We start from the raw sequence: 14,399 nt of genomic DNA on the forward strand, positions 1-14,399 counted from the left end.
GCTAGGCTAGTTTATTCTATGTTAGGCTAGGTTAGGCTAAGCTATTTTATGGCAATCTAGGCTATCCTAGGCTAGGTCAACCTAGGCTAGGCTAGGGTAGGATAGGACAGGCTAGACTAGTGCAGGCTAGTTTATGTTGGGTAGGTTAAGCTAGTTTAGGCTAGGGTAGGGCATGGTAGGGTAGGCTAGTCTAGGCTATTTTAACTTAGGATATGTTATGCTAGCATAGGCTATATTAGGCTAGGATAAACTAGGCTAAAATAGTCTATGGTATGTTAGGCTAGGGGACAGTATGGTATGCTTGGGCAGTGTAGACTAGGCTAGGCTAGTCTAGGCAAGGCTAGTATAGGCTACTATAGAATAGGTTAGCCTATGCTAGGCTAGTACAAACTAGGCTAGCATAAGCTAGGCTAGTACAAGCTAGGCTATGTTAGGCTAGGCTAGTTGGGGTTGGGATAGGATGGGCTAAGAAAGCTAGGCTATGATAGACTATGCTAAACTAGGATAGGCTAGGATAAGATTATGCTAGGGTACACTATGGTATGCTTGGATAGTGTAGTTTAGGCTAGACTAGGCTAGTCTAGGAAAGGCTGGTCTAGTTTACGGTAGTGTAGGCCAATCTAGTTTATGTTAGGCTAGGTTAGGCTAAGTTAGGCTAAACTAGGTTAGGCGAGGTTAGGTGAGGTTAGGTTAGGCTAGTTTATGCTATGATAGTGTAGGATATGTTAGGCTAGGCTAGGATAGACTAGTTTAGCCTAGGTTAAGCTAGGCTAACCTAGGTTATACTAGGCTAACCTAGGTTAAGCTAGGCTCTACTAGGCTAGGCAAGTTTCAACTAGGCTATGCTAGGCTAGGCTAGGCTATGCTAGTTTAAACTACGATAGTTTGGGAAAGGCTAGACGAGATTAGACTAGGCTAGGTTAGGCTAGGCTAGGCTATGCTAGTTTAAACTATGATAGTTTGGGAAAGGCTAGACGAGATTAGACTAGGCTAGGTTAGGCTAATTTATGCTAGTCTAGGCTAGGTTATGTTAGTTTAAGCTAGGATAGTTTGGGCAAGGCTAGGCTAGGTTACAATAGAATAGGTCACAATCGAATAGGTCAGGGTAGTTTAGGCTTGTCTCATTTAGGCTAGGTTAGTTTATGCTTGGGTAGGCTTTTCAAGGTTAGGCTAGGATAGTTTAGGCTAGTTTAGCCCAGTTTATGCTAGCCTAAGTTAGGTTACTTTAGGCTAAGTTATCCTAGGTTATGCTAGTTTGGGCTAGTCTATTTTAGGTAAGGTTAGGCTAGGCTAGTTTAGGTTAGATTACGTTAGTTGAAGTTAGTTTAGGCTAGGCCAGGATAATCTAAGCCAATTTAGGATAGGCTAAGTTAGGCTAGGATATCGTAGGCTAGGGTGTGTTAGGCTAGGCTATTTTATGCTATGGTAGGCTAGGTTAGCTTCAACTAGGCTATGCTAGGCTAGGTTAGGCTATGCTAGTTTACACTAGGATAGTTTACGCAAGGCTAGACTAGTTTACACTAGGCTAGGCTAACCTAGGTTATGCTAGGCTAAGCTAGATTAAGATAGGCTAGGCTAGGCTAGGCTAGGCTATGCTAGTTTACACTAGGATAGTTTGGGCAAGGCTAGACTAGTTTAGACTAGGCTAGGTTAGCCCTAATTTAGGCTAGTATGGACTAGTCTAGTTCAGGTAAGGTTAGGTTAGGCTAGTTTATGCTAGGCTAGGCTAATTTAAGTTAGATTAGGTTAGTTTAAGCTAGTGTAGGCTAGGCTAGGATAGTCTAAGCTAGTTTAGGCTAGGCTAAGTTAGGCTAGTATATCGTAGCCTAGGGTATGTTAGGCTAGGCTAGTATATTCTATGTTAGGCTAGGTTAGGCTAAGCTATTTTATGGAAATCTAGGTTATGCTATGCTATCTTAGGCTAGGCCAACCTAGGCTAGGCTAAGGTAGGATAGGGTAGGCTAGTTTATGTTGGGATAGGTTAAGCTAGTTTAGGCTAGGGTAGGGCATGGTAGGGTAGGCTAGACTAGGCCAGTTTAACATAAGATATGTTATGGTAGGATAGCCCACGTCAGGCTATGATAAAATAGGCTAAAATAGTCTAGGGTATGTTAGGCTAGGGGACAATATGGTATGCTTGGCTAGTGTAGATTAGGCTAGGCCAGTCTAGACTAGGATAGGCTATGATAGTGTAGAATAAGTTAGCCTATGCTAGGATAGTACAAACTAGGCTAGCACAAGCAAGGTTAGTACAAGCTAGGCTATGTTAGGCTAGGCTACTTTAGGTTGGGATAGGTTGGGCTAAGAAAGCTAGGCTATGATAGACTAGGCTAAACTATGGTAGGCTAGGATAAGGTTATACTAGGATACGTTATGGCATGCTTGGATAGTGTACATTAGGCCAGGGTAGGCTAGGCTAGGCTATCTTATTTTATGCTAGGATAGGCTAGGCTAGTTTAGTATAGGCTAGGCTAGGCTTGCATAGGCTAGTCTAAGCTAGCCTAGGCCAGGAGAGGCTAGTCTAGGTAAGGCTAGTCTAGTTTAGGCTAGCGTGGGCCATTCTAGTTTATGTTAGGCTAGGTTCAGTTAGGCGAGGTTAGGTGAAGTTAGGCTATGATAGTGTAGGATAGGTTAGGCTAGTCTAGGCTGGGTTATGCTAAGCTAACCTAGGTCAAGCTAGGATAGGCTAGGTTATGCTAGGCTAATTTAGGTTAAGCTAGGCTAGGCTAGTTTCAACTAGGCTAGGCTAGGTTATGCTAGTTTAAGCTACGATAGTTTGGGAAACACTAGACTAATTTAGACTAGGCTAGGTTAGGCCAATTTATCCTAGGCTAGTCTAGGGTATGCTAGTTTAAGCTAGGATAGTTTGGGCAAGGCTAGGCTAGGTTACACTAGGATAGGTCAGGCTAGTTTAGGCTTGTTTCATTTAGGCTAGGTTAGTCTAGGCTAGGGTAGGCTTTTCAAGGTTAGGCTAGGATAGTTTAGGCTAGGTTAGCCCAGTTTAGGCTAGTCTAGGTTAGGTTACTTTAAGCTAGGTTATCCTAGATTAGGCTAGTTTCGGCTAGTCTAGTTTAGGTAAGGTTAGGCTAGGTTAGTTTAAGCTAGGGTAGGCTAGTTTAGGTTAGATTACATTAGTTTAAGATAGTTTAGGCTAGGGTATGATAGTCTATGCTTGTTTAGGATAGGCTAAGTTAGGCTAGGATATGGTAGGATAGGGTGTGTTAGGCTAGGCTAGTTTATGCTATGGTAGGATATGTTAGGCTAAGTTATTTTATGGAAATCTAGGTTATTCTATTCTATCTTAGGCCACAGAAACCTAGGCTAGGGTATGACAGGGTATGGTAGGCTAGTATAGGCTAGTTTAACTTTAGATATGTTATGCTAGAATAGGCCACATTAGCCTATGATAAACTATGCTAAACCAGGCTAGGATAGGTTAGGATAGGGGGTGGTATGGTATGCTTGGCTAGTGTAGGTTAGGCTAGGGTATTCTAGGCTAGGCTAGTGTAGGCTAGGGTAGCCTATGCTACGCTTGTACAAGCTAGGCTAGTACACCCTAGGCTATGTTAGGCTAGTTTAGTTTAGGTTGGGATAGGATGGGATAGGAATGTTAGGCTATGATAGACTAGGCTAATCTAGGCTAGCCTAGGATAAGGTTATGTTAGGGTATGCAATGGTATGCTTGGATAGTGTAGGTTAGGCTAGGGTAGTTTAGGCTAGGATATGATAGGCTAGGTCATGATAGGTTAGGGTATCCAAGGCTAGGTCTTGTTAGGCTAGGCTAGTTTAGGCTATGATAGGCTGGACTAGGAAATATAAGCTAGGATAGACTAGTTTAGGCTAGGATAGGCTAGGTTAGGGTAGAGAAGAATAGGCTAGTGTAGGCTCATTTTGGCTAGCGTAGACTAGCCTTCACTAAGATAAACTTTGCTAAACTATGCTAGGATATGTTAGGATATGTATGGCATGCTTGCCCAGTGTAGGTTAGGCTAGGGTAGGCTAGGGTAGGCTAGTGTAGGCTAGGGTAGCCTATGCTAGACTTTTACAAGCTAGGTTATGTTAGGATAGTCTAGTTTATGCTGGAAGAGGATGGGATAGGAATGTTAGGCTATGATAGACTAGGCTAAACTAGGCTAGGCTACGATAAGGTTATGCTAGGGTATGTTACGGTATGCTTGGATAATTTAGGTTAGGCTAGGGTAGTTTAGGCTAGGATATGATAGGCTAGGCTAGGATAATGTAGGTTAGGGTAGGCAAGGCTAGGTTAGGATAGACTATTTTAGGCCAAGGTATGGTAGGCTAGGCTAGGGTATGCTATGTTATGCTAGTTTAGGCTAGGCTAGGCTAGTTTAGTATAGGCTATCCTAGTTTAGGCTAGGCTGCAGTAGTCTAGTTATTCTTAGGCCAAGAATGGCTAGTCTAGTTTAGGCTAGGCTAGACTAGGATAGTGTGGGACAGCTTAGGTAGGCTAGGTTAGTCTAGGATAGTTTAGGCTAGGTTAGGCTAGGCTAGTTTAGCCTAGACTAATTTAGGCTAGTTTAGGGTAGGCTAGGCTACGCTAAGTTAGGCTAGGAAAGGCTATTTTAGTCTCAGCTAACTAGGCTAGGTTCGTTTAGGCTAAGCTAGATTTGTCTAGGTAGGTTACTTTAGGCTAGACTAGTATGGGCTAAGCTAGTTCATGCTACGCCATGTTGGGCTAGTTTACAGTAGGTTATCCTAGGCTACTTTACTCTAGGGTAGTTTAATTTAGGTTAGTTTGGGCTAGGTTATGCTATGCTTGTTTAGGCTACGTTAATTTAGACTAGGTTAGACTTGGCTAGTTTAGTCTAGCTTAGACTTGGCTACTTTAGTCTAGTTTAGGCAAGCGTAGGGTATTGTCCGTTAAGTAGGCTAAGGTAGGGTAAGCTAGGACAGGTCATGTTAGGTTATTTTAGGCTAGGCTAGGCTCGATATGGAAAGGCAAGGCTAGGATAGGATATGATAAGTTAGGCTAGGATAGGCGACAACCCTTATCTCGATTGTAGGTTCTCATTCCACACTTACGTGGTTATTTGGGCCCACCTCCCCGTCTCCGTTTACAAAGACAGACATTAAGATTCGTTATCAAAATTGTTTATCGTCTAAATGGTTTCTAGTAGCCGGAAGATTATCACTGACATCCATCATTGTCTCTGCGTCATCTATTGGGAGCTTAAGGCATGGAAATCAATTCAACATACCATGCTACATCGACCCACAATAATACTTGTCCAAAGAAATAAATGCACACTCAAATAGTTAACACATCATAATTTAGGTGAACAAATAGTTATCACTCCACATAGTTATTGTATCGTACTCCACAGAGCAGTTGGCTTTAACCCTCATGGTAAGTAAATTTATTTATAATTATTAGAATTTTTATAAGAATGATTTGTATTGGTAAGTCAAATTTATTTATTATTATTAGAATTTTTATAAGAATTATCTGTATTGATTTAGGGTAACATTAGATTTTAAAAAAAATATTAATATTAGAGAAATAATTATTAACAATTATTTTTAAAAATGTATTTAAATAATTTTATATTTTAAAATTAATAAAAGCTTTTCAATTTAAAAGAGTCACAGTATATGAAGATCTTTTTTTATATTAAATTTGATTTTTTTTCCAATTTTCTAAATAAAAAACAATTTTGATCATAATTAAAAAGAAAAATAAGCATATTTATTTGGTTTGTGGTTTTTTTAATTAAATACATTATAAAACACCAATAATCTCACTTTCATTGTGTTTACTAGATTTTTTTTTGTTGACATTACAAATGAAAAGATGTGGTAAGTATATTTCACTATCACTCTCAACCATAAATAAAAGACATAGTCTAACTAATAGACGAAATGACCATTTTGTGAGATATCAATATATATGTTAAGATGTTATATTGATATATACACTAGGTATATGTATGGTATATATACAAGTATATATACCAACTAGAACAAAATGTATATCCATACCATCATGTATTCAGTCATAGATTAGAGCCTTTATAGACCCATTTTCAATGATTCTAGCCACACTATCCACCAAAATACATGCCCATTGAACAAACTTCACTAGACAATAACCTATTATATTAGGCCACGTCAAATTGAGCACATGTATAAACTCATATATTGTTATAAATTGATGTAGTGACATATTGATATTGATGTGTTGTCAGTATATATATATTCAGCTAAATTCTTGTATGAATTCATCCGAAGATTACACCATGGATTTCCAATATTCATTATTCTTTCGACATAAAAATTAAGCTTCATAAATCCTTATGGAGGAAGGGAAAATGTTGTTGGAGACAGGCCAAGACCACTAACCCACTGAGAGTCATCCAATGCCACCATATTTTGAAATATTTCTAAGTCTCATAAAATTTGAGCTTCCTTTCCTTCCACATTCCGATCGTCTTCTTCCTACTTCTTAGTAAGTATCATTTCCTTCATATTAAGCTTCTTATATTTCCATATAGAATCCTATGTGTTATTTAGATCCTTGAATATGATTCTATTATGTCATTTTCATACGTTACACAAAAGGAAACCCAAAACCAAACCATGAGACTTATTCACAATCAGATTTTTGAAAAGAGAGGGGTTCCAAGATTCAATTGTTTCCCACAAACTCTTAGGTGAGTAGTCTAAATAGCCAAAATGGCTACAAATCCTCGACTAGAGAATTTCCATTCTTACAAAAGTTTTGAACAGATGGTTAATTATTTCCTCATATTGTTGAGAGATGGGGCACCATGATGGTCCTATGTAGCCTTTTCTCCTCAAAAGGTCCCATGTTACGAGTCGACATCAGCCAACTAACCATAGGAAGCTCACTACCTTTGACCATAACTTTCGTTCCCAAATATTCGATCAGAGGGGATCCATTCAGATTTCCTTGAGATTTTCCATAATTTTATGGTGAACAAAACCTATGTTTGATATCCCCATCTCATCTTGTCCTGCCTCGCACTACCTGAATCTTTCTTTCTTTTTGTTATGTATCCATAATTTGTTATTCCTCTGAAAAATGTCCTCGTCCTAGTTATCTCGTGTTTCCATTCTCACTACTAATCTTGCAAGGATATTTCTTTCTTTCCAATAATTTTCCCAAAACTTGGTTGTTCCATCATCTCTAATCTCCTAGAACAGGTTATCTTGTATAAAAGGTTTTTGTTCCAATGCTATATTGCATATTAATGACACTGATGGGAAATATTACTATTGCACTTTATTAGCTTGAGTGATCACTAGGTTGCATTTCCTATTGCATATTAGTTTCCACAACCCTTGACCTCCCTGTAGCCATCTCAACCATAAATTTTCTCCCATGATTTTGGTAGGGAACCCATTTAAAATTCAATATTTCTCACCAAATTCCTTTGCACCAAATTATTGGTATTGAATAAACACATGCTAGATTTCTCCCCATTTATCATCATGCCAGAGGCCACATGAAAATTTGAGAGAGATCTAATGCCCATATATCTTCAATAGTTGGCTCACTAAATAACTAATGTCATCCATGAATTATTAATGAGTGATGGTAAAATTGTAACACTACTACAAAGTTCACTAAAATATAATGATCGAGTGTTGGACATTCAATAGAATTCTATCGTGACTCTGAGAGGCCTCATTTTCCAAGCTTGTCGGTAGAACTTGATTGAATAATTGGTGGGAAAAATGGCCATCAAATATCCGATTATAGCCTCTATTCAGAAAAATGACTACAAGAAGATCAATACTCTATCAATCATTTGACGTGATGTCCAATGGATAACCCACGACATCCTGCCAAACAATCAACAAATTAGACAATCAAAATCCAACGATGAGGCATCAAATAGTCGACGGGATATATTTACGCCGTAAGTCATTTCCTCTGGAAGGAACTCCCCTCCATGTCTCGGTGTTTCGTTATGGGCCCTTAGATCGATTGTTAGACAATGGAATAAACTCCAGCCATTAGATCGTCAGTGAAAAATGTTGTAGGCGGTTCAGATTATTGGAATGTTTTCCATCCTTAAGACAATTGTAACTCAATGATGGGCCTTCCCCTCAATTTTGCCATCCCCTTCTTCATTTCCATTCCCCCTCTCCTTCCATTAATTCCCTCACCGCTCTTTCCACTTCCTCTCTCTTCACCAATGCATTTGCGCCCTTCTACGCTTCAATGCCCACGTTCATCTCCTTCACTAGAAGGAAGGAATTCATTCTCTGTTCAGCAAAGAGAGGCAAAGCGATCATTGGCACTCCATGTAAGATGCTTTCGATCATTGAATGCCCTTAAAGATGGATCTGATCAGAATGTATGCAATTTTTTGCTCTGCTTTAAACCCGCAGATCAGATAACTGGTTGCATGGTTCAGCTTTTCATATGATTTCAATGACCTAATCACTGAAGTGAATATAGGTTGATTTGGTTGGAGGATATTACAATGCAGGCGACAACGTAAAATTTACGTTTCCAATGGCTTTTAGTACTACGTTGTTAGCCTGGAGCGTGCTGGAGTTCGGTCATTTAATGGGTGGTGAGATTGGTAATGCCATTAATATTGAATTTAAGTAGAACGATACTTATTCATTCCATTCGTACGTGTATTTGTCCTCCATAGCTCTTCGACTTTGCAGACAGATACATGGGATCTTATTGTGACAGCCTTAAGTCTGGAGTTTGCTCATTTAACTGCGGCTTTGATGGATACCAAGTAAGTTTTCTGTTTCATTTATTCTCACTCGGAAAAGTCCCGTCAAAATACCCAACCTAACTTCCAGTTAATACTAATGGGGATTTCAGGATGAATTGCTGTGGGCTGCTGCATGGTTGCACAAAGCATCAGCCAACAATTCGTATCTGCAGTACATTGATAGCAATGGCAAAACACTGGTAGACAATGAGGAGTTACATGAATTTGGATGGAACAATAAGCATGTTGGCATTCATGTACTGCTCACCAAGGTAATCACTCCATGCAGCTTCACGGTGCTCATATCAACTGTATTGAATTTCAAAGCCATCTATACTCGTGTAACTTTTTATACGCAGGAGTATTTGTCCGGGAATGGATGGTTCTTAAAACCATACAAGGGATACGCTGACAAATTCATTTGTGCCCTCTTTCCTCAAACACCTTATCGACCACATGTTCAATACGCACCAGGTTCCCCTAATAGACTCTCTTTCTTTTTTCACGGGATTTTGTATGTTTGTTGTGTACATCGTGCTGCTGCGGGAAGATGAATAAGCTAATTGGAGAGATGTTGTGTTACAGGTGGGCTCATATACAAAAGTAATGTAAGCAATATGAAGATTGCGACGTCTGTATCGTTTTTGGCATTAACGTATGCCAAGTACCTGAGCGACGTGTCTCGAGTGTTGTGGTGTGGGGGCGTGGAGGTAACTCCGGCAAGGATTCGCGCCTTTCCAAAACGACAGGTAGGTGCACCACCTACTTCACTATAATTGGTTCTTGGTAGAAGTCAAGAATGCATTTGACATTGGTGTATCGCCATTATGGAGTTGCAGATTGATTATATATTAGGGGATAATCCTCTGAATTTATCATACATGGTGGGATATGGCTCCCGCTTCCCCGACGGATTCATCATAGAGCCTCATCTCTGCCTTCTATTGTCGATCACCCGAAATTCATTGCATGCAAAAGTGGGTTTCGTTACGTCCATAGAAATGGTTCCAATCCTAATCTTCTGATGGGAGCAGTTATTGGAGGACCAGATGAACACGACCAGTTTCCAGACGATCGAACAAAATTTCGGCAATCAGAGCCCAAGATGTACATCAACGCTCCTCTCGTTGGCGCGCTTGCATTTTTCAGCGCACATCCATCGTGATTTCCAGAGATGCTAAATCCTGACACGTTTCTTTACATTTTCTCAGAGGGTGGCATTTAACTTTTCATTTCTTTAAATTTTCTCAGAGGGCGGCATTTAACTTTTCATTTTCTTTAAATTTTCTCAGAGGGTGGCATTTAACTTTTCATTATGGATTCTCAATAAATAAATCACGAATGTTTCTAGAAACAGGTTGAATGAATCCATACATTCTGGTTTGCCTCATTGTGTCTCCTTTATAAAATGTGAAAAAAGAGTATTACAATAATTTTTCACACATGCCATCTGATCAAGCAGCATATAGTTCTTTTTATTATTGGGTAAGAATTTGTAGCAGAAAACTGTCTTTCAAATACCTTTATAAAATGAGGACATGGTTTGGGTTATTCTATTTCATGATATTGCAGCAAAAAGTTGTATTGCAAGTTGCAAGAGATTTATAGATTTGGATTAGAATTCTTTTTCATATCTGCGATGTCACTGCTGCTTTTTGATTATATGGTGCCTTCCCTTGTTTTATAATTATCAATAATAATTGATCTTCATTTTGTTTGGTGAGATGTGAGGCATCTATGGGATTTTAATTAGAACTTGATTGCCTGATTTTACTTGGCCTTATTTTAAATGCATCTACTAATAGCTTGACATGTGTGATATGTCACATGGACAGGGAAAATTTGTTGAAGTACGATAGGCAGCAGGACTGCTTTTGAAAAATAATCTGAGGACAAGTTTTCATCTGATGATTGCTTCTTATCAACAATATATCAAATCAGAGTTGCTACCTTGTCTGGGGGCACCTCCGTTCAACGGTAGGAACTGTTGTCAGTGTTATTGTTCAGCAAGTACAGGTGCGGGGTTGGCCAGAATTAATGCAGGCACTGGTTCAATGCTTTGACAGCAATGACTTTAATCATATGGAAGGTGATCTTGATGCACTATCAAAGGTAACTCAAGGTCTCACTTTTGGCTCTCCGTCTGTTGTAATATATTCCCAGAGTATATTTTTTTGTTTATCTCAACAGATTTTATGTATTTCATAAGAATTCAAAGTTGTATGTTTAAAATTCTTTTGCCTATGTTTCAGAGAGCTGCATTTAAAACTGGATTTGTTCTTTTGGATCTTTTTTGGAAATTATCATTTTTAATAATAGATCTAAATTCTAATCAAGCCATGAGAGTGGAGTAGTTATGGAATTTTCTTGTTTGATGAGTAATAATGTCCCAGATTTCGTTTGCTGACACTTGCATTTCTGAGAATCCCAAAGGATTTAGGAAACACCCCCTTACCCCCTCCAAAAATAAAAGAAAAAACTCGTTAACCTATATTCAACCTTTTGGTCACAGCTTCTACTGTAACCAATTCCAATTCTAATGTTTGTTAGATTTTGGAGTGCAAACTTAGAAATTAACAGTTGATAATGGAAAGAATATGAAATTTTATTTTATTAATGATGCTGTAGCAATAATATAAAATCTTTCATGTATATCATGTCATTTATAGCACCCTTCAGAAGTGAGGGAAATTTTTGAATGGTCGTGACATTTTTATCCTGTTAACATGGAAGATGTAACTGTTTAAGTTGCATGAAGGTTGTGAGATTTGGATCATTGACATGTGCAGGTGGTGACAAGAATGATCTAGTTGTGTTGTTTGTGGTTGCACAATTTCTCATACAAAAACAGATCATGAATATGCGAATTTTAAAGCATAGTACATTGTTATGTAAGCATTTGAATTGATTTTAGGTTTTTTTTAAAGTAGATCCTGGGCTGTCTTTTTTCAAGGTTACCATTTTAAACATATTAAGACTTGTCTTCCTTTCTCTCAGATTGCCTTGTTTTAAAATTCATACAAAGTAAGTTTCTTGTGGAAGTAATGGGCATTTGTCTATCATTTCCAATACAGAAGTAGAAAAGGTTGCAACAAACAATATATAAGAGACGCAGCAAACAATATATAAGAGATGCTATGGGATTTAAACCTTGTTTTAATGTTTTTGGCTGTTGATTTTAAAAAATTTTGAACAAGGCAAATGGTTTTATTGTCTGCCAAAGATTTCTCTATTTTTGGTAAATGCTTTTTAAAGCTGTATGAATGGTTCTGCTCATGCAAGGGATATGTAATTCATAAGTAGATGTTTTGCATGCAATATAATTCGTTCCTTTAAGGATTTAATATTCATGGATTTGAAAGTTCCTCTTGTTTGAAGGGGAGCATGTGGGTCAAAAACAGTCTCGATACATGTACTTTAATACATTCTCTCTAAGGTTTTTATCAAGCACACTTGGCATATCCAAGTGATCTTTCAAAAGGTGTTCTTTAATTAAGGGCAATCTTGCAATATGGGTCGGGGAATGTATAGCGAGGGTAGAAAAAAATTATCCCAGCAGGAATAGTGAATGCGTTGGGATTGTGCTTGAGGTGGACGGGGAAATCGCGGGGTGGGGGGGATGTGGTTTTAAAATGGGAATATTTTGCGGGAGTTTATGAGATCCATAATGTGCATGGCAGCTGCAATATATCTCTGCTTTCAAGAGAATGAATTGGATATGAAATAATTTGACCACAACAATGCATGGGGATGAGCTTTCTAAGTGTTGATTCATTTTTACAACTTTGTAGTAGGTTTTGTCCAACAGGGAGCCTATTTATGAACATAACAATGTGCTTCCCACGTAGATATGTGAAGATATACCAGAAGAACTAGATGCTGATGTGCCAGGTTTACTAGAGCGAGCTATCAATATATTCTTGCCCAGATTATTTCAGGTAAATACCAATGGAGAATTTGTTCTAGATTGTTGATAGCATTACATAGTTGTTTTGTCAGGATTTGATGGGAAACTAGCATAACTCATTATCAAAGGAGAATGCTTTATGTTGGTTTCAACTTCCAACTAAGCTCCAATGTATTTACAACCTTTTAATTGCTTTGCAGTTCTTCCTGTCACCTCATGTTTCTCTCAGAAACTAGCACTTAGCTCCGTAAATCAATTTATTGTGTTTATGCCGACAGTAAGTTTCTCTGTAACCACAATGCAATGTGAAATAACAGTCAGGGTCTAACTGTCTACATATCTTTATGTTGTTAAACAAATGCAATATATTATATTCAATAAGAAAGTTAATTGTTTCTAAGGTTTATATTTTTGTGCATGCAGACCTTGTTAATATCAATGGATCAATATCTTCAGGGCCTATTTACTCTTTCTCAGGATCCTGCTCCTGAAGTGAGGAAACTGGTCAGTTATCATTATTTATCTGCCATTATCTTTTCTCTTTGTATAACGTTGGTCCTTTCATCCTAGTGCATGCAGGTGGACGGGGAAATCGCGGGGTGGGGGGGATGTGGTTTTGAAATGGGAATATTTTGCGGGAGTTTATGAGATCCATAATGTGCATGGCAGCTGCAATATATCTCTGCTTTCAAGAGAATGAATTGGATATGAAATCATTTGACCACAGCAATGCATGGGGATGAGCTTTCTAAGTGTTGATTCATTTTTACAACTTTGTAGTAGGTTTTGTACAACAGGGAGCCTATTTATGAACATAACAATGTGCTGCCCACGTAGATATGTGAAGATGTACCAGAGGAACTAGATGCTGATGTGCCAGGTTTACCAGAGCGAGCTATCAATATATTCTTGCCCAGATTATTTCAGGTAAATACCATTGGAGAATTTGTTCTAGATTGTTGATAGCATTACATAGTTGTTTTGTCAGGATTTGATGGGAAACTAGCATAACTCATTATCAAAGGAGAATGCTTTATGTTGGTTTCAACTTCCAACTAAGCTCCAATGTATTTACAACCTTTTAATTTCTTTGTAGTTCTTCCAGTCACCTCATGTTTCTCTCAGGAAACTAGCACTTAGCTCCGTAAATCAATCTATTGTGTTTATGCCGACAATAAGTTTCTCTGTAACGACAATGAAATGTGAAATAACAGTCAGGGTCTAACTGTCTACATATCTTTATACTGTTAGACAAATGAAATGTATTAGATTCAATAAGAAAGTTAATTGTTTCTGAGGTTTATATTTTTGTGCATGCAGGCCTTGTTAATATCAATGGATCAATATCTTCAGGGCCTATTTACTCTTTCTCAGGATCCTGCTCCTAAAGTGAGGAAACTGGTCAGTTATCGTTATTTATCTGCCATTATCTTTGCTCTTTGTATAACGTTGGTCCTTTCATCCTAGTGCATGCAGAAATTACAAAGATCTATATTGTTGGATTAATATCTTGTGCATGTTCAATCATCAACTAGTGAAAACATTGGTTGTAGAAGAGAACACGAGAATGGTGAGACACTAAGGTTAGATAGGTGTTTGTGTGGTTATTCCATGTGCTATTTTTGCTGCATCAACTATCCCAATAAATGACAAAATGTTGAGCTTTGAAAATTGCCTTGGCTGTTGAAGATGAATTTCTGCGGATTGTTTATCTTCAAGAATTGTAACTGCTATTAGTTGCATCCTCAATTCAGGAGCTCTGCTATTCC

At 38.3% G+C, this 14,399-nt stretch overlaps 1 pseudogene; it reads left to right on the forward strand.

Annotated features, from left to right (window-relative positions):
• The first annotated feature begins 8,209 nt into the window (after positions 1-8,209).
• On the forward strand, positions 8,210-9,888 carry LOC149206751 (endoglucanase 23-like; annotated as a pseudogene).
• Positions 9,889-14,399: the final 4,511 nt, after the last annotated feature.

Source organism: Pinus tabuliformis, chromosome 1_2 (genome assembly GCF_031772625.1).
Source record: "Pinus tabuliformis cultivar Carrire ecotype Pingquan chromosome 1_2, CPIR1, whole genome shotgun sequence".
In the NCBI taxonomy this organism is placed as follows: Eukaryota; Viridiplantae; Streptophyta; class Pinopsida; order Pinales; family Pinaceae; genus Pinus; species Pinus tabuliformis.